General features: G+C 36.1%; 1 protein-coding gene across 4 annotated transcripts in view; it reads right to left on the bottom strand.

The window, feature by feature from the left end:
* Positions 1-23971, bottom strand: part of LOC118900697 (platelet glycoprotein 4) — a 76995-nt gene that overhangs the window by 44119 nt on the left and 8905 nt on the right. The window contains exon 1 of one of the 4 annotated variants that reach the window (XM_036863275.1): positions 9031-9121. The exons of 1 other annotated variant lie outside the window; for it this stretch is intronic. The gene's annotated coding sequence lies outside the window, so the exon portion shown is untranslated. Of the gene's footprint in view, positions 1-87; positions 277-9030; positions 9122-23971 lie in introns of those variants that run through there. 2 more of the 4 variants (XM_036863274.1, XM_036863278.1) reach the window with 2 other exon arrangements.

The following is a 23971-nucleotide window of genomic DNA, read 5'->3' on the forward strand; positions in this document are numbered from 1 at the left end:
TCATTTTAGCCCTAACGTTTTAGTAGCATCATTAAAGTTTGTTTCACATTAGGGGGCACTGACAATGGACTTGATAAAGGAATTTACCTTATGGTTAAGTAGAAAGAAATCTTCTATTCTGAAGTAGGTTTAAATAACATCAGCCGTGTCTTTATGCAAGTGTCTGTCATCCTCATCGTTCTCCAACAAGTGACCAAGGACTCAAATCATGTTCATTCTGACCATCCCCTTTCAGATTCCTGAAAGTCGCTGTTCTCTTTTGTCCGGCGGTTGTGACTTAAGTAAACAGTAGCAGGTTATGGAATCTGAATTGCTATGGAATGTCACCCTAAATGACTCTACCGGTCCTGCTAGTTTTGCACTGGTTGATTAGTACATCTATCCTCAGAGATTGCTAACACAACTGTTTTCCTGGCTTTCAGGGCCCAGGGCCCTCAGTTGTGGTATTTAGCAAGCAAACTGTCCTACTCCACGTTGCCTCCTGTTCATGGGTAAAGATACAAATGTGAATCGAGATGCTTATGTTTTCCGAGTGCGTTTCAGTGTACTCTGTAGTACTCCCTTTGTTAAGGACACAGGGCTTTCCTGTTGAGAGTGAATACGCTGAGATCCTCATTGTTTTCCCAATCTGTGTATATAAGGCTTGGGGCACCATCCTCCATGTAGTCCAAGGACTAAAAACATTTTCTGGATGCGATCCAAGACTGTTGCAGGCCTGTTTTTCCTCTCATTTTCTACAACTCCTCAGGGAAAACTGGATAATCACAGTAGGTTGAAGAAATGAGGACTGCAGCGAGTAATATTTGGAGGTGAAATAAGCCCATAAAAACACGGAAACCATACCATTTCATGCAACTCAAAATTAAAAGCCACTAAATATTTCCCATGTTATAAAGAAGTCTGTGCCAAAACATTATTTTTATAATAAGTTTCAGTATAGACTTCTCTCCTCCACAAGATTCTCAGTTTTCAGTTTTCCTTCTTTTCTTCCTTGGTTTAACTTGCATTTATCTGTCCTAGTTGTTTTTTATTTGACATCTCATTTTTATCTTTCTAATCGTTTTTCAAAATTAAATGTGGTTTTAGGTATGTACATTTGAAATTGCATCCAAATTAACTTACTGCAATTATACTTACAAAATTACAGCTATTCCTAAATTAGCAGAAACCATGAATTCATTTGTTCCTTCACTCCTTTTATTGGTACACTCACATTATCCACTTAATGGGTATTTCTGTTTTGAAAGACATCTACCTCCTGACGGCAGTTCAATACACAATCACGGGTTTCCAAATATTACCAAAAAATATTTTAGTTATAACTGAACCTTATTCTGCCACTTATTCTTTTAAGTTCATATTTATTTACCATCCTGTATAGTAGAAAATATTTAAATTCTTCAAGCTATGAAACTAAAAAAAATAAAGATTAAACTAAATTCGTACTGTTTACTAAACTTTCTCTGGCTTATTTGCCATGTCATTTAGGTTAGGGAAAAAATACTGTGGTGATTTTCCTTTTTAAGTTTTAAGTCTAATTGGTGCCAATTAATTACAGGGCACACCTTTTCTTTCTATGATAAAACATTCTACCATTGAAGATGTCACCCTTTCAGGCAATCCTCCTCCAATCTTAGGTGAATAAAATTAAAACTGAAGATAGACAATATCTGTTTTTTGAAAAATTCCAATATGCATGTGTTAAGACGTGTTTTAGGAGATTGGCTTCAATTTTTTAAAGATGAAACATAATGAATAAATATAACTAAATTCACCCATTTTGATTGACTAAATCATAATCTCGAGGGGACATTTCTACATGCATAAGAATTTCCCAGAAGAAAGGAAGATAGTAATGTTTCTTCAAGAACTTATCCTCAGATCCGTAGTACATCCTGTGTAGTGAGAAGCAACTAGTGTTCCAGAAGCCACAAGCAGCTGACTTTGCTTTCAGAGATGCCCCTTAATATTGAGTACAGAAGGAAAGATTCAAAAGCAACCTCCATATTTTGATTTACAAAACATGTATTAACATGGTACTAACATGATATTGCCTCTAAAGATGTCAGTGTTCTATTTAATATTTTCCTTTATTTAATTAAATCCCTATTTATTTGTTATAAGTTAAAGCGTTATCAAAAGTTTAGTGTTAGAAGAACATACGTCTCTTCAGGACTCACAAAATCTAGGCTCCTTTGTTCAATATGGGTGGGAGTTGATCTTCCCACTATCATCTTCCCCCATTCACATACTCTATGTGTAAGAGTGTGTAAGAATAAGGGAACGTGTACTCATGCTGCCAGGAACCACCTCAAAACTTCAAGGAAGGCCAACCAGGGTTAAAGCCAACACCCAAATAAAGGGAAGAGCCAAGAAAAATCAGAAGAGACAGCACTTAGATCCAACTGTGCCTGAAGAGTGCTAACTCTGAAGTTTTCAATTAAGTGGGCCCCTCATATCCCTGTATCAGTTCAGCTAGTTTGAGTTGAAAGTACTCAAACTGATACCCTGAGATTCTATGTAAAATATGGACTGTAGATCACATACATTTTAAACAACTAAACATATAACCAAATTTCTCCCTCATTAAGTGTGGTCAAGAAATATGAGTTAATCAGTAGGTCCCTAAAAAAAAGTAAAGAAAGAAAAAAAAAATCCCTGCAACATGGTTTTCTATAATATATGCAACAGAGGTTTTAATATTAAGCACATACAAAATACCACGTGACTATATTTTATTCATCTCTATATCTCCAGAATACTTTAGTGTCCTACTTGTACAAAGTACCATAAAAAAGCTCAATTCATTATTTATTTGCTCACTAATGAGCTGTAAGGGAGTAGGTCCCAATGAAACTCCCTATAATGTATTCACTGGGAACTGTGTTCGGTAATATGCCAGATTCTACAATAGTGCCTGACACATAATAGGTGCTCAAATATTCATTGAATAGATGCTGAAAAACCTATCCTACAAGTATCCCAACATACATTAAAGAGACATGGGTATGTTAAATACTTTGGTAGAAGAGTATATTTACTTTTCCAGGTTATCCGACATCAAATTTAAAAGGACTGGTTATTTTCCAGATGTGCATCTTTTACATTTAGTAGACACCAGGCATGTAATGGAATAGAGAACAGATGTAGTCTACTTTAAGCAAGAATCTGAATGTGTTAAACAGCCTGACTCTTCCACATTGGAAAATATTCTTCAGAAGGGCTTACTTCTTTTGTTCCACAGATATTTATTGAGTAACTGCAATACAAGGACAAATGACATGCGACTACACAATCGTTTTTTTCCCAAACATTTTAAATGATCAAATGTGCCAATTGTGCTTATGTCTCCAGTTGCCAGGAATAGACATACTGATTAAATTGAAGATTTTGTAAATTTGTGACAGTACTTCAATCACACACCAAAAACCACGATTAAATATAAAATGTAGATCATTCCTTGTACTGCGTTTTTCTTGCCTAGTCCAAGTCTCCTTAATATTTTACTCTACCATCTAATTTTACATGCTAATCTCCTATCTCTTTATAAACTAACATGTGTGATCCCTTGCTGATAGTTTGATTTCCTTTGGGTTGTTTAGTGGATTTGTACCGGACTGCTCACTTATCTTGTTAAAAAACAGCAGGCCTTTATCTGACAACAAAATGCACCTCTGTTGAGGGTGCCAATGTAGCTTAGTCACTGGAGCCTTAAATAAGGACCCCTGGGAACTGGCTTTTCTGTTCTGATGGCAGTTAATTCAAGGAAAACAATTCAAGTTTTGTTCTCATACTTGTTTCCATCTGTGAAATGAGATATATCATCAGTAACATGGGCACTGCCCAGATGAACTGACATACTAGAGGACTGACAAATTTGATCAATTGCAGAATTCTGCAGAAATCAAGAATAATGAAAAATCGAAAACATCACCGAATGCATCCTTGTCACATAAAAGCCTGAGTCACACTGATTCTTTTATTCTCAAGAGAACCTGTAATATGATAACCTCTTAAATATCAAAACAAAATGCATAAATGCCAAAACCCATGGGAAAATGATGGTAACTAGAACTTTGTAGCAGTCTAGTCTCAGGAGAGGCTGCCGGCTCTACCCGCGATTTCGGCTGTGATAAACATGAGAGTTGGAATCAATAAGGAGATAAGATAAATACAGTGCCTACATATGAAGAGGTACAGAGAAGATCACAGTTCATATATAGCATGAGTATGTAAAAAACTAATAAACAGAAGGTATTATTAAAAGCTAGAAACATGCCTTAAATTAGAAGGGGCAAAATAGTTGAAAATGTACTGCAAGGAGCAAATACTTAGACTGAAGTGGAGAGTACATTCCCTAATGTCTTTTCCATTATTACAAAAATGTGCTTTTCTAATACATTAATTTTCGAATGCATTTGTGTATACAAATTACATGGCATATTACTTAAGACTTAAGATTTTAAAGAGAAATAATATGGTAAATAATATTTTTAATATATTATATTTATATGTGAAAAAGGGGTTAGTAAGGTAAAATAAAAATATCATTAAAATGTACTACATATACATGTATGGTTAAATTTATGGATTTGTATAGATTAATAGAAGTCAAATTTATAGAGCCTTTTTTATTAACACATAGATTATATACTGTACTAGTCTAACTTCCCCACGCTTCTAATTTAGCGCAAATCTTACACGTATATAAGGAAGTTTAGGCAATGGGATAATAACCAGCTGACATAAATTTGAAATAACTAAAATTACATAGTGAATTTAAGCTAAATTTTCATGTATTTGCTATCTATTATAAACTATAAATTATTCTTTTCAAAATTTGGTAAGTTGTAGTATTATTTAGTTTGATTGTGTGAATAATAAATACTTATGTGATAGAAGAGCTGATCTGAATATTCGTACTAGCAAAATATGGAGATCTGGCAAAATGCCAACTAAGTTGCTTTTGCATTCACTGATAAATTGGGTTGCCATCACAAGGACATAGTCACTGAGTTTCTAAGCAACCTAAGACTCCACAGACTTCAGATACTTAGGAGTCCACTGATCTTTCATCATCCTTAAGGGAAAAACATGAGAACCTGTGGTACCAAACTCAGTGGAAGATTCCCTGATTACCAAGTAGAGCAGTGACCCCTATATAACATCCCCTATATTGATAGATTTAATTTATTAAATAATGATATTTATGCTGGGGAATTAATTGATCACTCAAAGTGCTAAGTGGATGAAATTAGGTACAGAAAATGGTCAATGTGCAGTATGTGATGGGCAGACAAATATTTGTTGAATGAATAAACAAGATGCAACACATAATCCAACTCTCCAAAGTCATTTACATAATGCTGACATTCACAAAGTCCTTGACTTTTCATATAAAAATATATCTGTTTGTGAATTGATAAAGAAGATGTGGCACATGTATACAATGGTATATTACTCAGCCATAAAAAGAAACGAAATTGAGTTATTTGTAGTGAGGTGGATGGACCTTTAGTCTGTCATACAGAGTGAAGTAAGTCAGAAAGAGAAAAACAAATACTGTATGCTAACACATATATATGGAATCTAAAAAAAGAAAAAAAAAATGGTTCTGAAGACCCTAAGGGCAGGACAGGAATAAAGACGCAGACGTAGAGAATGGACTTGAGGACACGGAGAGGGGGAAGGGTAAGCTGGGACAGAGTGAGAGAGCGGCATGGACATATATACACTACCAAATGTGAAATAGATAGCTAGTGGGAAGCAGCTGCATAGCACAGGGAGATCAGCTCTGTGCTTTGTGACCACCTAGAGGGGGGGGATAGAGAGGGTGGGAGGGAGGGAGATGCAAGAGGGAGGGGATATGGAGATATATGTATATGTATAGCTGATTCACTTTGTTATAAAGCAAAAACTAACATACCACGGTAAAGCAATTATACTCCAATAAAGATGTTAAAAATAAAAATAAAAATATATCTGTTTAGTAGCATTACTATACAGCATGTCATTTCAAGTTTTTTGTTTTCTAATTATTTACATTTAGGTAACATACATAATTGTAAGTCAGTAATTGTTTTGTGATCTTGGATCGAAATATTTAATTATGGGTTGTCTGGAATGCTTAAATAACAATATTAACTACCAAAATGTCAAATAGAATTGTATAGGTCTGAGGTGCAAGCAAGGTTATGAATTATTCCTTGAATGAGCTTGTACTGACATTTCCTGTCCCTGTCTATGTTACACACTTTCTTTAGTATGCTATCTTCACACAATACCCACTGAGGCAAACCACTGCCTCCAATTTTACTTCACAGTTTACAACTATTTAAGATAATCACAGTGAAATAAAGTTAAGGTATACAAATGTTGTTTGGCCCTACAGAACACTGTATCATAATACGGGTAGAAATAAAATGTCATTAATAGTAATGGTTATATGAGACCAATAAAACGATTATGTCTGGAATCTGTAAATTTTTACCTAATTCTTACACCTGGTTTTCTATGCCTCCCATTATCATTCTATGTAGCTAGTTCTTGCCATGAAAAACCTCATAGGAATGATTTGCAAATGGAAAATTGGCTTTAATTTAATGGCTAATTTTGTGACGTTACTTCCTATATCCTGTTAGCTGTTGCATCAGAGATTCAGTAGCCCAAGTCAGGTACACAAGATGATGACTAAGTTTCCCTAAACTGAGGGTAAAATAAAATTGCAAAGTCACCTCTCTAGCAAGTCACAGTGACCACTTGCTGACTAGATCCATTCCAGGAATGCCCCAGTAGAAACTGCCTGTGACCTCTACTGGTTACTGTTGACTAAAAGAGATTGGGGAGGATAGATTCTTCTTTCTCCATGACTGGGAAGACAACCACTCTGCCTTACAATCTTAATATAAGAGACTCCAAAACATATATAATAATATTCATTCTAAGTGCCTCTTCGGGTAAAAGTGGCCATTTATAATTTAACAGTCTTCCTGGGCATATATTTTCTTAAGAATAAAAGGTAGCTGCACATGAATTTGCCCTTTTAATATGGTGCTCTATTAAGATATTCCATCGTTGCATGAATACAAGCATAGGTAATTTGGAGGGTTTGGACAATTTCAAATATTTTTGAATGTCCTCTTATCACTTAGTATTGTAGTTATTACTGACAAGATCATAGTAAAATTACAACACCTGACCAACTCCTTCCATTTTCTTTTAGACACAATTTCTTATCTAAAAGCTTGGGACAGGGTGCCTGAATGTCTATACCATCTCATATATTCTATTTCTTAAGAGAAGAGAAAAATGCACGTATAGCTTAAACTGGACAAGAACAAAGCAAAACTCAGAGCAAAGTAAGAGATTTTAGTATTGCAGGCACTGGTCTTGAGTCCTACACTATTAGGCTAGATAACTTCACAGTGATTATATAGGTGTAATTACCAGTTAGAAGTCCGATGAAAAAGTGCAAGGTCACCAATGTCAACGCACTTTCAAAATGCTGGTTGGAGGATACGGAATTAACACTGATGACTCTGGTTGTGTTTGCCTCAAGTGTTGGGTCAAGTCACCGCTGTACATCAATCAGCCCCACCTCCAAGTATCCAAGAAGGGCTGTGGAACTTTGATTGACCCTCCAGTGAGGCAGTGGGATTCCTAAACCAAAGTAAACCCTGCAGCCTATATTTGCCAAGCTCTCCAGCTTGAAAGTGAGCTGCTCTCCCCCCTGGTTCTTTCCTTAAAAAAAGAAACAATTACTCTGCGACACTTAAAAGAACACAGAAGCAACTCCTTCTCCAGGGATATCCCTACTTATTTTCTCCTAGCAATTCCCTTGACTCTTTTCATCCTTTGTCTTTGTTTAGGACGTTACAGTCTTCCTAGGAACCACGTAACAATATGCACACTGGTCTTTAGGATAAGAAACAAAGCATCAGTGAATATTCTAGTTTGTGGAAAGCTGGAGATGTTAGCAACGTTGGGCAGGGTCTTGCAAAATGAACAAGTTCAGGTTTATGATAGTTATGACATTCTTTTGCCATGTAAGATTAGCAATATTTGGTGAGTATGCTATTATATATGCAACTCATCAGAATAAAGAAACTAAGACAAAAATAAAGATATTGTAAAAGCAAATCAAGCCATTACAGTATATGCTACATTAGACAAAAAATGTATGATTTTCCCCGTATCTCTTAAGGCAATAATTCTGTAAAGGTTAAAGTTGATGACATGCATCCTCATACACACACACACATACTCAATGAAGATTCATAATGTGGCCACTGTGTGCCTAGAATCCTGTCACAAAGAAGAAGAGAGCATGATCCCTATAGTGAGGTTTTCTGTAATGAACTTCAAATACTCGCATATAAAATGCAATGAGGAAGTACTGAATACTTTTAATCTACCATCTCGAAATGGGCAGCTAACCTAGTTGTGAACATTCATTCTAGAACTGTTTACTTAGCATGTAATCAAAATCTGTAATTTAGTTATCTTTATCTCCTAAAATCTGGAAATTTTCATCATAAATGTAACAATGAGGTTTTTACTGATGGAATTAATGGTCTCAAAGATTTAAGAATTGGCTAGAAATATTACTGGCCTGAGTCTCTACCCTTACATTATAGGCTATAAAAACCCACTAAGCCCAGTTCAGAAATGGCCCATTGTCCAGCTCTTGATTTCAGGGCATTCCTGGTTGCCTGACTGGGATTGGATGGTTAGCTGAATTCCGTAGTTAGTATGTTAAGTCTGTGCCTCTGAGGAGTCTTCCATGCAAGAACTACTGGGATACTTAAAAGGACAGAGTGGGGACTTCACAGACCCCATGGAGCAGGTTGGGTTCCTGCTGGATACTTAACTTCTTCCTTCAGAAGCCAATTCTGAGGTTTCTCTGTAGCTGTCTTTCGAAGAGATCTATAGCTCACCCTACTGTTGTTTATTGGAAGCTACCAATATTTACCAAGATAACCCAATAATAGTGTGTGCCCAAATTGGCTTGGATAGTTTAGCAACGCTTACCTTCAAGGAGGTCATATTTTAGAGATGTAGCTCAGACACAGAGGACAATTCTCCATAAAGATTCTAGTGTAAACAACCACAAGTCTCCAGGCTCACAGGACATCCACATTTACTCAGATATAAATAGCTGTGACTGTTAGTTCAAAGACCTTTTACCCACTTCCATGTATGACACATTTTTTCTCTCTCTCGTTTGTGACCTTTATGTTACAAAATGTGAAGGAATTTTAAGAATCATCTAGTCTTGATCATTTAGCAGATGAAGTTTCAGAGGTCTGGGGAAATGCTCGTTTTACATTGCCTTAGTGACAGTTAAAAAACAAAACCCCTCAGCTAGAATATTGCTCTCTTTTTCTCCTTTTCACATATCTTGTCCCAGGATCTGGCCTGGTATTTGCTAATGTATTACTTTAGTTTTTTTGTGTATGTCATTGTACTCTGTTCTTCTTCAGCAGTGCTAGTCACTTTAATATTAATTTCCTGGATAATTGGAATAATTTACACCTCTTCGATTCCCATACACTGTACCCTGTTACTAGAGTGAAGTTAGTTGTTTTTAATTATTCTGGTTCCAATGCTTTTTTGACTTTTTAAATTTTACTTTGTTTTAAATATGTTTTTTAAATTATTTAAATTAAATTATTAAATATAAAAGTAGAATACTATTTCTTCTCCCTTATAAGGACCACATGAAAAGTTCTAAGAAAGGATAAGGGGGAGGACAAATATTTTTAATATATTATCATGCTAAATGCTTCCATGTCATTATTTAAGTCTACAGAAAATTCTATAATTAGGTATTGTTAACCACATTTTTACAGAGGGCATAACTGACAGAGAAAATTAGGAAAATTAGATAAATGCTAAGATTTCCAGGATTTGTATGAAATAGGTCACCTTGGGTTTATGCATCCAGGTGACAAGTAATATCAAAGATTAGTCAGAAGACATAAGGATGCATGATCATGTAAGGCATTTTCTTGCCCATATCTAAATCCTTACCTTGTGTCAATATAAATCTCTCAGCAAATGCATTGTGCTATGCTACTTTGATGTTTCAGAATTATTTTCATTATTTTCATATACAGATTATAGTTAAAATAATTCATTTGTTCACAAAATTACTTAATTTAATAAACTATTCCTCCTTGCACTAGATATTTCTGGGTCCAGAAATTATGAAAATAAATAAAACTCTAGTTTCATGGAATGACAGATAGACATATAGAAAAATTATTATAAAATCATACAGTAGATGGTCTAATGGAAGGTTTATGGTACAGTGGAAAACCTACAGGGGGGGGAGGTTTTAGAAGGAGAGATGACAAACTTCTCAGAGGACCTGATATTACAGCTTCTTCCTCAAGCATGAGTCAGAGAACAATTACCATGCATTGGCTAACACAGAGAACACATTGGCTAACATAAAGGCAGAGAATATTTCTCCATCTTTTGAAGGATACAGCAGTTTTTACCAGAAGCCAGTGACTTCAAGGAAGAAAATATGAAAAGTTGCTGTGGCGACATCAAAATATATAAGATTAGAGGAAATTCAGTGCAAATGAATTGAGTGTCTGCTATGTCCAGGCACTGTTAGGGAAAAAAATGTAGTTTCACCTTAGAATTTAAAAGAAATTTGTATTAAACTAGCAAAAGTTATAATCTTTTATTGTGTAAAAGCAGTACAAGTAAGAACTAAAAATTCTGCTTCAAAGCACAAAAATTTTACTTCATACTGAAAAAAGAAGAAAACCATACTGGATGCATTTTACAAGTATCTTTGTTCTGTTACTATCTGGTGCCTTTATAGATAAAGAAAGGCTCATTTAAATTTAGAAAATGAAAGCAAATATGTTGACTGTTATAATAAAAACCTACCACTTTAATTTGAAATTGATGGAGATTAAAAGTAAAGGTGTAGGGGCTTCCCTGGTGGCGCAGTGGTTGAGAATCTGCCTGCTAATGCAGGGAACACGGGTTCGAGCCCTGGTCTGGGAAGATCCCACCTGCCGCGGAGCAACTAGCCCGTGAGCCACAATTGCTGAGCCTGCGCGTCTGGAGCCTGTGCTCCGCAGCGAGAGGCCGCGATACTGAGAGGCCAGCGCACCGCGATGAAGGGTGGCACCCCACTTGCCACAACTGGAGAAAGCCCTCGCACAGAAATGAAGACCCAACACAGCCATAAATAAATAAAAAATTTAAAAAAAAAAAAAAAAAAAAAGTAAAGGTGTATACATAACTTTGGAAGCACTTCAATGAGTTTTAAATTGAAAACTAGTCAGACTAAATGTATCAAAGGTAAGTGTTTAAGATAGTTACAGATTTCTTTGCTGTATTAAGTAATGTAAATTTTAAAAAAGATCTTAGTATGTCTCTATGTCTCTTATTATACATAAAACTTATCACCTTACTATGAATGTTAGGGATTAGAGAAAGAAAGCATTCATACTCAGGGCTAAGGAAATAAGAAACCTGAGGTTGTATAAATACTAATTCACAGTAAGATAGAAAATTAATAATGCATTCTTATTAAAAAATAATAAACCTGGGGGAAACTTATTTCCATTTCAAAGCACAGAGGAAAAATATTTTTAAATAAAAATTTCTTTGTTCTTCTATTTTTCACCATAAAACTTTTTGAAAATATGTAGAGCCTATCCCTGACTTCAGACTATACTACAAAGCTACAGTAATAAAGACAGTATGGTACTGGCAGAAAAACAGAAATACAGATCAATGGAACAGGATAGAAAGCCCAGAGATAAACCCACGCACATATGGTCACCTTATCTTTGATAAAGGAGGCAAGCATATACAGTGGAGAAAAGACAGCCTCTTCAATAAGTGGTGCTGGGAAAACTGGACAGGTACATGTAAAAGTATGAAATTAGAACACTCCCTAACACCACACACAAAAATAAACTCAAAATGGATTAAAGACCTAAATGTAAGGCCAGACACTGTCAAACTCTTAGAGGAAAATATAGGCAGAACACTCTATGACATAAATCACAGCAAGATCCTTTTTGACCCACCTCCTAGAGAAATGGAAGTACAAACAAAAATAAACAAATGGGACCTAATGAAACTTAAAAGCTTCTGCACAACAAAGGAAACCATAAACAAGACCAAAAGACAACCCTCAGAATGGGAGAAAATATTTGCAAATGAAGCAACTGACAAAGGATTAATCTCCAAAATTTACAAGCAGCTCATGCAGCTCAATAACAAAAAAACAGACAACCCAATCCAAAAATGGGCAGAAGACCTAAATAGACATTTCTCCAAAGAAGATATACAGATTGCCAACAAACACATGAAAGAATGCTCAACATCATTAATCATTAGAGAAATGCAAATCAAAACTACAATGAGATATCATCTCACACCAGTCATAATGGCCATCATCAAAAAATCTAGAAACAATAAATGCTGGAGAGGGTGTGGAGAAAAGGGAACACTCTTGCACTGTTGGTGGGAATGTAAATTGATACAGCCACTATGGAGAACAGTATGGAAATAAAAAAAAAAACTAAAAATAGAACTACCATATGACCCAGCAATCCCACTACTGGGCATATACCCTGAGAAAATCATAATTCAAAAAGAGTCATGTACCAAAATGTTCATTGCAGCTCTATTTACAATAGCCAGGACATGGAAGCAACCTAAGTGTCCATCATCAGATGAATGGATAAAGAAGATGTGGCACATATATACAATGGAATATTACTCAGCCATAAAAAGAAACGAAGTGGAGTTATTTGTAGTGAGGTGGATGGAGTTAGAGTCTGTCATACAGAGTGAAGTAAGTCAGAAAGAGAAAAACAAATACAGTATGCTAACACATATATATGGAATCTCAGAAAAAAAAAAAGGTCATGAAGAACCTAGTGGCAAGATGGGAATAAAGACACAGACCCACTAGAGAATGGACTTGAGGGTATGGGGAGGGGGAAGGGTAAGCTGGGACAAAGTGAGAGAGTGGCATGGACATATATACACTACCAAACGTAAAATAGATAGCTAGTGGGAAGCAACCACATAGCACAGGGAGATCAGCTCAGTGCTTTGTGACCACCTAGAGGGGTGGGATAGGGAGGGTGGGAGGGAGGGAGATGCAAGAGGGAAGAGATATGGGATCATATGTATATGTATAACTGATTCACTTTGTTATAAAGCAGAAACTAACACACCACTGTAAAGCAATTATACTGCAATAAAGATGTTAAAAAAAAAATATGTAGAGCCTAGATTGTAGCACTATGTCATGGAAGTTGGCTTTTTAGAAGTACTGCTTTTCCTCTAATCTCCTTTATTCCCCTCACTTTAAAAGTTTTTTCACAAACTCAGATCACTCATTTAAAAATCTGCTCTGCAGGTACCACCCAATTATAATGCTTTCTGATTATATTCACTTCCAAGCTCTACTAACCTTACCAGACTCAGAGGCAACGTGAGGACAGCACACTCTCTCCATGTGTAACCCTCCCTCTGGCCTCTGTTGGGCAGTTTGTCCTGGAGTCTCTCCCTCTTCTCTATTGCTCAACTGGATTAAGTAAGAAGAAGCAGAGTCTTGCTCTCGCCTATCTAATAGGTAACTTCCAGAGTCCCTGGGGGCAGGGACTGGACTCTTCTTGCCTTGAAATTCACTGAGCTTCAATGTCTAAACTCACAAATCAATGTTCAGGTACATGGGCAACCTCGTAGAATGAGACAACAGGTCAAATAATTATTTAAGTCTAACTGTAAATACCACCTAAATGGTATCTTGTGCCCTTTCCTCCTTTAGGCTAAGTGTAACCAAAGCTCTTTCTGGCAAGTACTTTTAAAAGTCATTGAACTTATCTCCAGAATCTGTCTGGAGGGCAGTTGACACACTTGTTGTGTGTTGACTGACTTTTAAAATAACCACATCACCATTTTTATTCCTTGGAATATCACTTGGCATTTAATCTTATTAGAAGCTCATTTTTTGAAAAACCCAAATTATGTCATGTTATACAAATGGCTGACACTAAGGGTGCTTACTATAGGCCAGACACCATTCTGAGGACTCTATGTGGATTATCTAAATTAACCTTCATAAAAATGACTTGAAATAAGAATTACTGTTTTGCTAATATTACAACTGGCAAAAATACTAAAGCACTGAGAGGCAAAAGGACTGAGAGGTTGAGGTTAAGTAAACTGCTCAAGGTCAAAGAGTGCCAAGCTACAGTTGTATCAATTAGGATGCTTTTGTCTACAAGTAACATAATACTCCAATAAAAGTAGATCAGAATATAGTGGGAACTAATTTACTTGTCAAATAATAAATATTAGGAAATAATTATCAGCTTCCAAAATGCTAGCTTTTCTCCAAAGCAGCCATTTTACAATATTGGGCTCTCATACCACCTTGATAATACAATTATTTGCTCAAATTGCACATACATGTGTATGTATATGCAATCAACGTTAAACAAAGGCCATAGAAATGCCACCACCTCTCCTGTCACCTAGAAGGGTATATTTCTTTAAAGGGAGAAAAAATTACATGTTAAGTTTTCAAAATCAAATCAAAGTTCAAAATAAAAATCAAGTCCAAGTTTCCATCACTCCCGGAAAACAGAATTGTCTATCTTGACAAAGAGAATGTGAAATATAAAATTAACTAATCTAAAACAAAGAAAAGCTATCATGGTTACCTGGTAGCGTTTTCCATTTGTTTTGGCAAGAAAGAAACTTTGGGGATGGCTGTATATTACTGAAATGGAAATAAGTTTTATAGTCACAGACTCAGGTGTGCAAAAATGAAATTTCATTTTACCTCAAGCCTCCATTCTGCCTGATCCAACATAATTAATTTAGTCACTTTTAAGAAACTTTTCATTTTTGATATTTCTCAGTCATTTCAAGTTTAAAACTGTGTTATATTTTTCTCAATAGGTGCTATTTTCAGAGGAGGAGATGAGAACACAGAGCATGCCCTCTCTAAATTTGTGGCTATAACTTTCCCTCATCCTGGCCTTGAGCACTTTGCAGGTGATGGCTCTCTTTTTCTCAGCTGACTTGCACAAACTTCAGGGGCCTTAAGCTCAGTGTTGGGGTCCCAGGGGCTCCATAACACATAGCTGCCTACACACCACACACAGCCCAGGATACTCCACTGCTCTGGTGCCATGACTGATGCAGTGTTTTCTGAGGCTTGTTCTCCCTGAGCGACACTTCCACTCTGAGATCCTCACACTTGTGGGGTGAAAGGGGAGAAAGAATTTGCCTTCAGGAGTAAGTCTGCAGCAGGGCAGATCACAGCAGCTCTCTGGGATTTACTCACATCTAAGCTCCCACTTTCTCACTTCTATCCAAGCTTATGGCCCTTTTATCTTTTTTAGGACAATGTTGAAAATAACGGTTTCAAGTTGACCATAACTGTTTTCCAAGTCTTTATTAAAACTGAATAGTAACATAATGTCAGTTCCTTGTCTCCACTAAAAGTCCTTCCTCAATTTGTGGCTTCATATCTTGCAGTTAGAAAAGAGAATGAAGTGGGAGGAACAAAACCATATGGATTAATACCTCACAATAGCATTTTATCATAGTATAAAAACTATAACTTGTGGGAAACAAACACATGATAGAAGTTTAGCTAAGAAAGAGATCAATGGGGACTAAATTCCTAAGAATATGGTCACAGAACTCTTAGATCCTTAATCTTCCCTAGAAGATTAGTTAAATGTGAAAAAGTAGAAGGAAGTGGGATTCTCAGCAAATAAAATTAGATAATCACATAAAGCATTTAGAAATGTAACTGGGATGGTTGGAAAAAGGCATGTGCACAAGCTAAGCCTGGTGTGCCATGAAGGTTCATATCTACAAGTAGAGGGAAGTATATTAGACCAGGTTATAGGAGACTTAAGTATCTGAACATAATCTGACAGAAAAGATTGAAGAAGGGAATGACAAGATGATTTTAAGGTTTAAACGTGGCAGATTGAATACATTTTCACTTGCACCTGAACTCTCATTAAAATGCAATTAATAGAATTTACAAAAATATGAACACACATGTTCAGCTCAAAGATTTAGATGAGAGAAGACAGGAAACCAGTCAACATAGAGAAAACCATAATGGACTAACGGTAATTGCTCAGCCTAACGTGTCATATTTTAAACATCTAGACCTAGAGCAGAAGCCAAAAGAATCTACTATATAATCCCAGATAGGACCATGGGTGCATGGGAAGCAGAGTCTAAGTTGGTTGAATATCTTTAGAAGTCCTAAACCCTAGATCTTCTCCCCATATACTCTGCACAGCCTGCTCACTCTCCTTCCTCACCTGTCAGAAGGTGGGGTGTTTCCTCTTTGGAGACCTGGAGTAAGAGATCTCTGGACCTAAGACCAGGAGGCCCAGCTAAGGGTATGAGAGAGATCCATGTTGAAATAAGTTTAAGTGAAAGTCCACATGCTGATTCCTCTTCCACTGCCACTTCCAGAACTCTACCAAGCAAAAGATTACAGGATTCAAAAGTAGTGTTGATACTACTTTTTAGTGGAAGTGGGGAGTTCAGGGAGCATAATGAAATGGTCAGGCCCTCATCTGATCACTCCAGAGCAGTACTGCCCCGTGGAAGTGTGATACGAGCCTCATGCTAAATATCCTTCTGAAATGTCCAGTAGCCACATTGAAAGCATAAGTAAACAGGTAATATTAACTTTAATATTATGTATTACTTAGTCCAGTATCATAACTGCTATCATTTCAATCAATATAAATTATTAATGAGATTTTATTTTTCAGTGCCAAGCCTTGAAGTTTGGTTTTTACTTTACTCTTGGAGGACACCTCCATTGGGATGAACTACATTTCAAGTTCTCAATAGCCACCAGTGGCTAGTGGCTACCGTACTGGACAATGCAGCTCTAGAATGCAATCTGTATTCATTTGGCCACAATCTTAAATATAAAGGGACAATCACCAGACATTTGAGGAATACTTCTGACTTGCATGAAAAAAGTTAAAACCAAATAAGCAAACAATAAGGATGAATACAAGAAAAGGGAATAAAAAACACTAAATATTTTTGTGACTAATATCTTCAGACAACGAAGAGATGACATTACATCATGAAATCACGAAATACTGAAACCCAGAGAAATAAAAGGCAGCAATCTGGAAAATTAAAACCATGATTGTAGAAATAACACAGTCAAAAGGGCAAGCAGTTGTAGTATCTGAGTACAGAGGAGCCTCTGGGGTAGCGTTAGAGTAGCCGTAGAATAGATCCAACCTCCACATAACAGGGTTTCCTGAGAAAGCAAGATAAAACCAGACAGAAAGTGGGGAAATATGACACAGTGCATGCATATTTTCTAGAATCAAAGGACATAAGTCTCCGGAGTGCAGGAAGCCACTCAACTACAGCACAGTGGATAAAAAGGGCCACAGGACATGGTCTACCTGCCTGTCTTCATGTCACAAGTATCAAGAATAAACAGACGATCTTAAAAGCCTCTGGTGGGTTTGGGAGTAATGTCACATATAAATCAGAAAGACAACAGACAGCAGTACTGGGAGTTTAGAAGTCAAATGAGCAATCTCTTCAAAAATCTTCAAAACTGATTTCCAACTGTTATTCTATGTGCAAACACATTTTCAAGAATGAGGATATAGACATTTTAATATATGCAAGGTCCTAAATTTTACCTCTCTTTTACTCTTTCTTAAGGAGCCCAAGAAATTCCAGAATATAAACTTTACCGAAACAAGGAAGTAAACCAAGAAATCGGAAGACAGGGGATTAAGGAAATAGCTAATCTGACAAATGAGGGGCAGAGGGAATTTCCAGGAAGAGCTGAAAGGAAGTTTCAGGGTAAGAAATATGTTACAGGTCGAGGGGAAAAAAAAAAAAAAAAAAACAGTTAGTATTGGACCAGGAAGACAGAGGATTTAAGGATGCAATTATCACCAGGAAAACATAAATTGTACCAGAAAGAAAGCACTCATTGTTTATTTCTTGGCTCTGCTGCTCAGAAAATTCATAATAATGATTTAAACAGTCAATAATATTAAAAAATAACTACATTGATTGGGTGGAAGATGAGAAGCATGTATATGGATGTGGTGGGTGGAGTGGTATTGTGTGTGATAACTATAAAAGTTAGATCCTTCTCTTCCACAGGAGGAAATTGTGTAAAACAAAACAATTTGTTTTTTTAAATCAAGGAGTAACACTTTAAGTATGTTATCTAGAAATAGTTCAGTGTCCTCCTTGAAAAAAAACATGGGGAATGGGAGACGGTGGGAAAAATAGGGCAAGTGTCTTTATTTTTCTTCAAGCTTTGAAATACTATTTGACCGTTTGTTTTTTTTTAATAACAAACATTCATTTGACAACCACATACATTTTTAAACAAGATTATATTTGAACTGAGCCATGCTTACCAATCCTTTACTTTTTTTCCTATCTTGTGACTCTTGCCTTCACTCTCTTGGCTTTGCTGTGGCTTCTTCATTTTCCTAAGAATTTCCCTGGAAACCTATGTTCTCAGGATACAGCTTTATTTTGTACTTTACTGAAGAGTTTGAGGCCATCTACTGTGTATCTCTTAACATCTCTTTAAAATACAGTACCTCCTTCACCCAGAAACTGTAATCCCTCACCTGGAATCCTGAGCTCTTGTGAAGGTATTTTTGTGCATGGATAGTTCTTTAAATTCATGTTTCTGGTAGGTGATGGGTGTCAAAATTCCTGTAACGGCCATTTTGCTTACATCATTTCTGTTTAGTCTAAAAATGTTATTGATGTCTTCACAAACAGTTGCTATATAATTCTATAATCAGAAAGTCAACACCAAGAATGCAATTCTTTCTTTGGAATTTGGCCAAGATATTATAGCCAGTTGCTTACTAGCTCCCAGTCACCTGCTCTGTAAATCTAGAACACTTTCTCCTATTGAAATTATGTTCATTTGTCAATAATTAAAAAAAAAAAAGTACTTGGGAAACTTTAGTGTAATAGTATATACACAAAAGGACGGAAACGGAAACATAGATTCACATAATAAATGATCAAATAAACCTAGCACTGGAAGATTCTTTATAGATCATCTGGTACAACTGCTTCATTTTAGCTAAGAAGCAGAGATAAGATGTTAGAAATTACTTTTTCAGTGTCACAGATAGTAAGAGAATAGAGACCAAATTAATGTCTCCCAATTCTGAAAGCTGAAAGGGGTATTAAAAATAATTTAAATGATTTATTTTTTCTGATGAGGAAACAAGAGTGTTCCCAATTGTTCATATATAGTTTGATTTAAAATCTTAACCATAAGATAATTTTGTAGCCATTTTACAGATGGGAAATCTGAGACACTGAGAGGTTACATAATTGATTCAAGGTCACAAAACTAATATGTGGTAGTTAACACTTGAACTCAAGTCTATCCAATGCCATGTAACCTCTAGTTTTTACATTTGGGAACTACTATCAGGAAAAACCACTGAAGCTTCCTCACTAAGCCTTCATGGGAGAAATTATAAAAAGTAGAAGTAAACACAATTCCAAGCTTTGGGTTAAAAGAAAGGAAAGGTGTTCAGGAACTAATTTATTCATCTGAACACTTACTGACCATCAACTATATACAGACTTTGAACTTGGCACTGGGACATTAAGATGAAAAACATAAGGTCTTTAATAGATTGTGGTTTTGTTGAGAGAAATTAGACTATAAAATAATGGAAGGGCTTCAGTGATAAAAGACATTTTTTAATCACACAGGAGGGAGAAAGGTCAGTACAAGCAGAAAGAACAGCATGCATAAATTCAGAGGCAGGAAGGAATGACATATTTGGAAAATCATAAACCTTGATTTTTAGGGCAATAGCAAAAAGTGAGACAAATGAGTGAAGACCAGATGTTGAAGCTCCTTGTATAATATTCCAAGGAGCGTGAACTTTATTCTGGAAGCAGAACAGAATCGTTAAGTAACTGTAATCAGGGAAAGGGACAGGATAAGTGTTTTCACTTTTAAAGGGTCAAATTAAAAGCAGTAAATTGGGATGAGAATCTACATAGAAGACTAATAAAATAATACTGGAAAGACATATAGCTCTGAACTAAGACTTGTGTTCAGTCTAATGAAGAGAAGGTGTCCACCTTCAGACAGAGTTTGGATTAGTGGGAAAATGGGTGCAGTTTATGGCGGCAGCCGTTGGAAAGAGGGCTGTAAAAACAAAAAGCAAGCCCTTACAGCCATCATCATGAGTGGCAGAAATATGCTTGCTAAGGTTTGTTGCTTTTTTTTTGATGGCACTCTGGAGCATAACAGCAGGGGTAGAAAGAGGAGAAGCAATGAAAACTGGCTAAAAACTGAAGTAACAGTCCTGGTACAAGCAGAGACAATACACTAAAGATCACAGGAACTGAGGGACTTAGCACTTCTTTTATATTGGCTCTGGTTGAAGTGACAAACATAGTATCTGCTCTACAAACAGCAGACCAGACAACAAGAGCAAGCACAGACTTCAGTTGATATTAAGAAGTAGTTAATCTCCTAATTTCTCAATTTCCCCACTTCACATTCCAGGCTGAGGTTTGTGGAATTAGGGCCATGTTTGACATCTTTCCCCCGAGTTGGGGGAAAATATGTCGGGGCTAAGGGTGAGGAACAAAGGTCAGGAGATGGAGAGCTCTGATGCAAACGGCCACGGAACAGTAAGCAGGAGACATCGATCATTTGATTTACTTAGTCTAGAGTCAATAACCGGCCCTTGTAAGGAAGATGCAATGGATAAAATGATTATATGAACCTACTTTTTGTTGAACATATTTATAATTTATCTTGTTTGGCCAGTAGGTGTGTAAAACGTAAATGCATTACGACAGTTCAAAAAGGATAGGATAAGAGAGAAAGAGAATCTAAGCCTAAAGACAGTCAGAAAGAAAGGAGACTCTCCAAGAAATCATCTGGGTGGTTTTCGCAGTTGAAAACAATTGCCACTGTTTGCCTCCAAGCCTGATATGTTCTGAGAAGCAAGGATTATATGTAAGCAAAACAGAGAAAGCTGCCATTTTATTCTGGCTTAAGTCATACGATAACTACTTTGAGAATATCTGTGATGTGTAAAGAATTTGCAGAAACACACCATGTGCAGGAATATTTCAGGTAAGAAAAGTGACTGACTCTAATCCTTCTATTTTCATTTCAAATAGGTACCTACTGCTAAAATGGGTACGCAAAATACTCCTTTTGACAAAAAGCAGTAATAAATGTTCATCTGCAGCAAACGTCCAGACAATAATATTAAAGAATATACATATCCAAAAGCACATTATACAAATTTGACAGCACATAAAATCGACTCCAAGAATAATAAGTTCCCAAGTAACCAATGGATATTTATTGGTATTATTCCCCCTTTATTACTGTTAACAAAGAATTAAATCAGTTATCAGGATTCGGATGTAATTTAATTATTGAACCATTCAGATTTAAGGATCCAAAGTGCTGCCATTGGTTGTACGAGGCTTGAATAAACCCACCTCTAGGCCCATGACAGGCATCTGTAATCTTTAAAATGATTTAAACCTTGTTGTTTAATTAAAAGTTAAAATGTTTAACTGGAACTTTAACTTCTCAATTTCAGTTTCCCGTTCAGTAAATTATTATTTCTGGCTCACGTAAAATGTAGCTACATGTTTTACTCGAAAACAGGAAAGATGAAATAGGATCATACAAAAGGGTAAACCATAAGGAGAAAGTGAAAAATGAGCATCTTTCTTTGTTTAGATCATATCTTCAAGGATAACTAAAGGGCAAACTCCATGAAGTTCAATCAAGACACCTTCTCCTTATTAACAAGATAATATGATAAATAAAGCAGAGCTGGAAAATAAATAGCCATTTCTTCTATACTGTCTTAATTCTATTTTAAAACCAATCAAAAAAACTCAAAGATGAAGAAACTTAATTTTACATATGAGATTGTAACCTTGAATTGATTATATAGCTCATGTTTAAAGAGCATATATGTGTAAGTCAAAGAAAGTGTTATATTTAACAATATTCTAAATACCTTAAATGTTACATTATGTAAAGATGTTTTCTCATGCATGACTAAGCCTAGTTTATACAGCCTCATCTCACCTCCTCCTCTCCCCAGAGCCCCACAGCACTGCCTCTACAGACCTATGACAAGTTACAAAGCGAATTATCAGCACAGGACATTTGTCAATGGTTCTACCTATTTTAAATCCATACATTACTTAAATATTGAATATTACTCAGTCATGAACTTGAATCACTTACAAGATGTTCTTTTCTTTAAGCAAAACTTATGGTAATGATAGTCTATTATGTAAGAGAAAAAGTAAGATTATCCCATTTATTTTAGGAGGCATCTAGAATGTCTAAGCAGAAAGCTTTTTAACCACATTTACATTAGTTTAGCTTGCATGTATATTTCTGGAGATATGTTGATTTATGATCATTCCCAACTCCAAGATTCTACAGTCTCTGATTATTAAGCCCTTTCTCTCTGTAGTAAGTGGTAAGACCCTCTAATTTCTTCACGAGTAACTTTCACTAAATAAAATTAAGATTTTATTCCATCTATTTCCTATCTGCCAATGGTATATATTTTCACTTATATAACAAATCAGTGTTTATGGTATAAGTACAAAAAAATTAATCAATTCCCTAAGCAATTTGTATACTTTTATTATACCCAGATTAATCTTCTCTTGTGGTTCTTATTGGTCATCATCGTATTGCTAGCATAAGGGAATGAAATTTTGTATTAAAATACCCAATGTGTTGAGCATACCGTAGCACTTAGGGAGGAAATTACAAAGAAACTGTATGAAAATCTTATTGCCAAAGTAGTGGAAAGTGGATTTCATGGAAGTAGGTTTAATTACTGAAGTAGCAAAAAATTTTATCATGAGATAGAGAAAACAGCCCCTGACATCCAGGACCTGGCCCGGTGCTATCTGTTAGGTCTTGTTGTTTCTGGACACTGGCCTGGCACTCACAGCCTGGCCTTGGTATCCTCTTGTTGAGCATAAACAATTTCACAGAACATCGACACTAGATGAGGGCACTGTATGATCATGAAGAATCAAGACAAAAACAAGACACTCTGTAACTGTGTCTGAATACAGACCAATTATGAACACTGTCTAAGCCACAGACACCACATGTCCCCATTTCCTACCTAATATGGGTCACCGCTGCTTCATTACCCAACCAGTCTCCTCTTTCCTCTTCCTAGATAAGACTTAATAAGGCACCAAACTGTAAAAATTACCCTGCTTCCTAACGATTCAATTCAGAGCAATGCTCTACTTCATTAAACCCTCTCCCCAAATCATTCAACCGAAGTTCAAATTCTATAAGACATCCTTTCTAACACCTCAGACCAAGTCACCATTGGTTCCATATTGTATACACTTCTCCCTCTTTGCAATAAGTAATGAATTCAACTTTTTCAACTACAGGCATCTTTCTGGTGGTCCCTGGTTGAAGGGCATGTACAGTAATAAGGCAGCTAAAAAGCTTGACTCCTCATGCCAATGTTATCAGGAGACTCTGACATATTCGGTAGCATAATTGCCTAGAATTTTGGAACAGAGTAAATAGAACTTCAAAGAAGGAAAATTAGAAGATGACATAGTGATGACGAACAGGAGAGATTATTATGGGGTGTGCAAAATGACACTGGACAAAGATTTTGAGGTAAAAGTAGCTGTTTCAAGTATGGAGTAAAAGATCCTGCTGAGATGAGGACCACAGGCCAGGGCACAGGGAGGGGCAGATCATCAGCCGAGGGACCATGAAACATCAAAGAGCTTTATAACCCTGTTTCAAAAGTATCAATAACTAGAAGAGAATTTTAAGTCTGAATCACCAAGTCCCAGCCACTATGTTGAAAATATTATACTATTCTTATAACTG

Source organism: Balaenoptera musculus, chromosome 9, assembly GCF_009873245.2.
Source record: "Balaenoptera musculus isolate JJ_BM4_2016_0621 chromosome 9, mBalMus1.pri.v3, whole genome shotgun sequence".
NCBI lineage: Eukaryota > Metazoa > Chordata > Mammalia > Artiodactyla > Balaenopteridae > Balaenoptera > Balaenoptera musculus.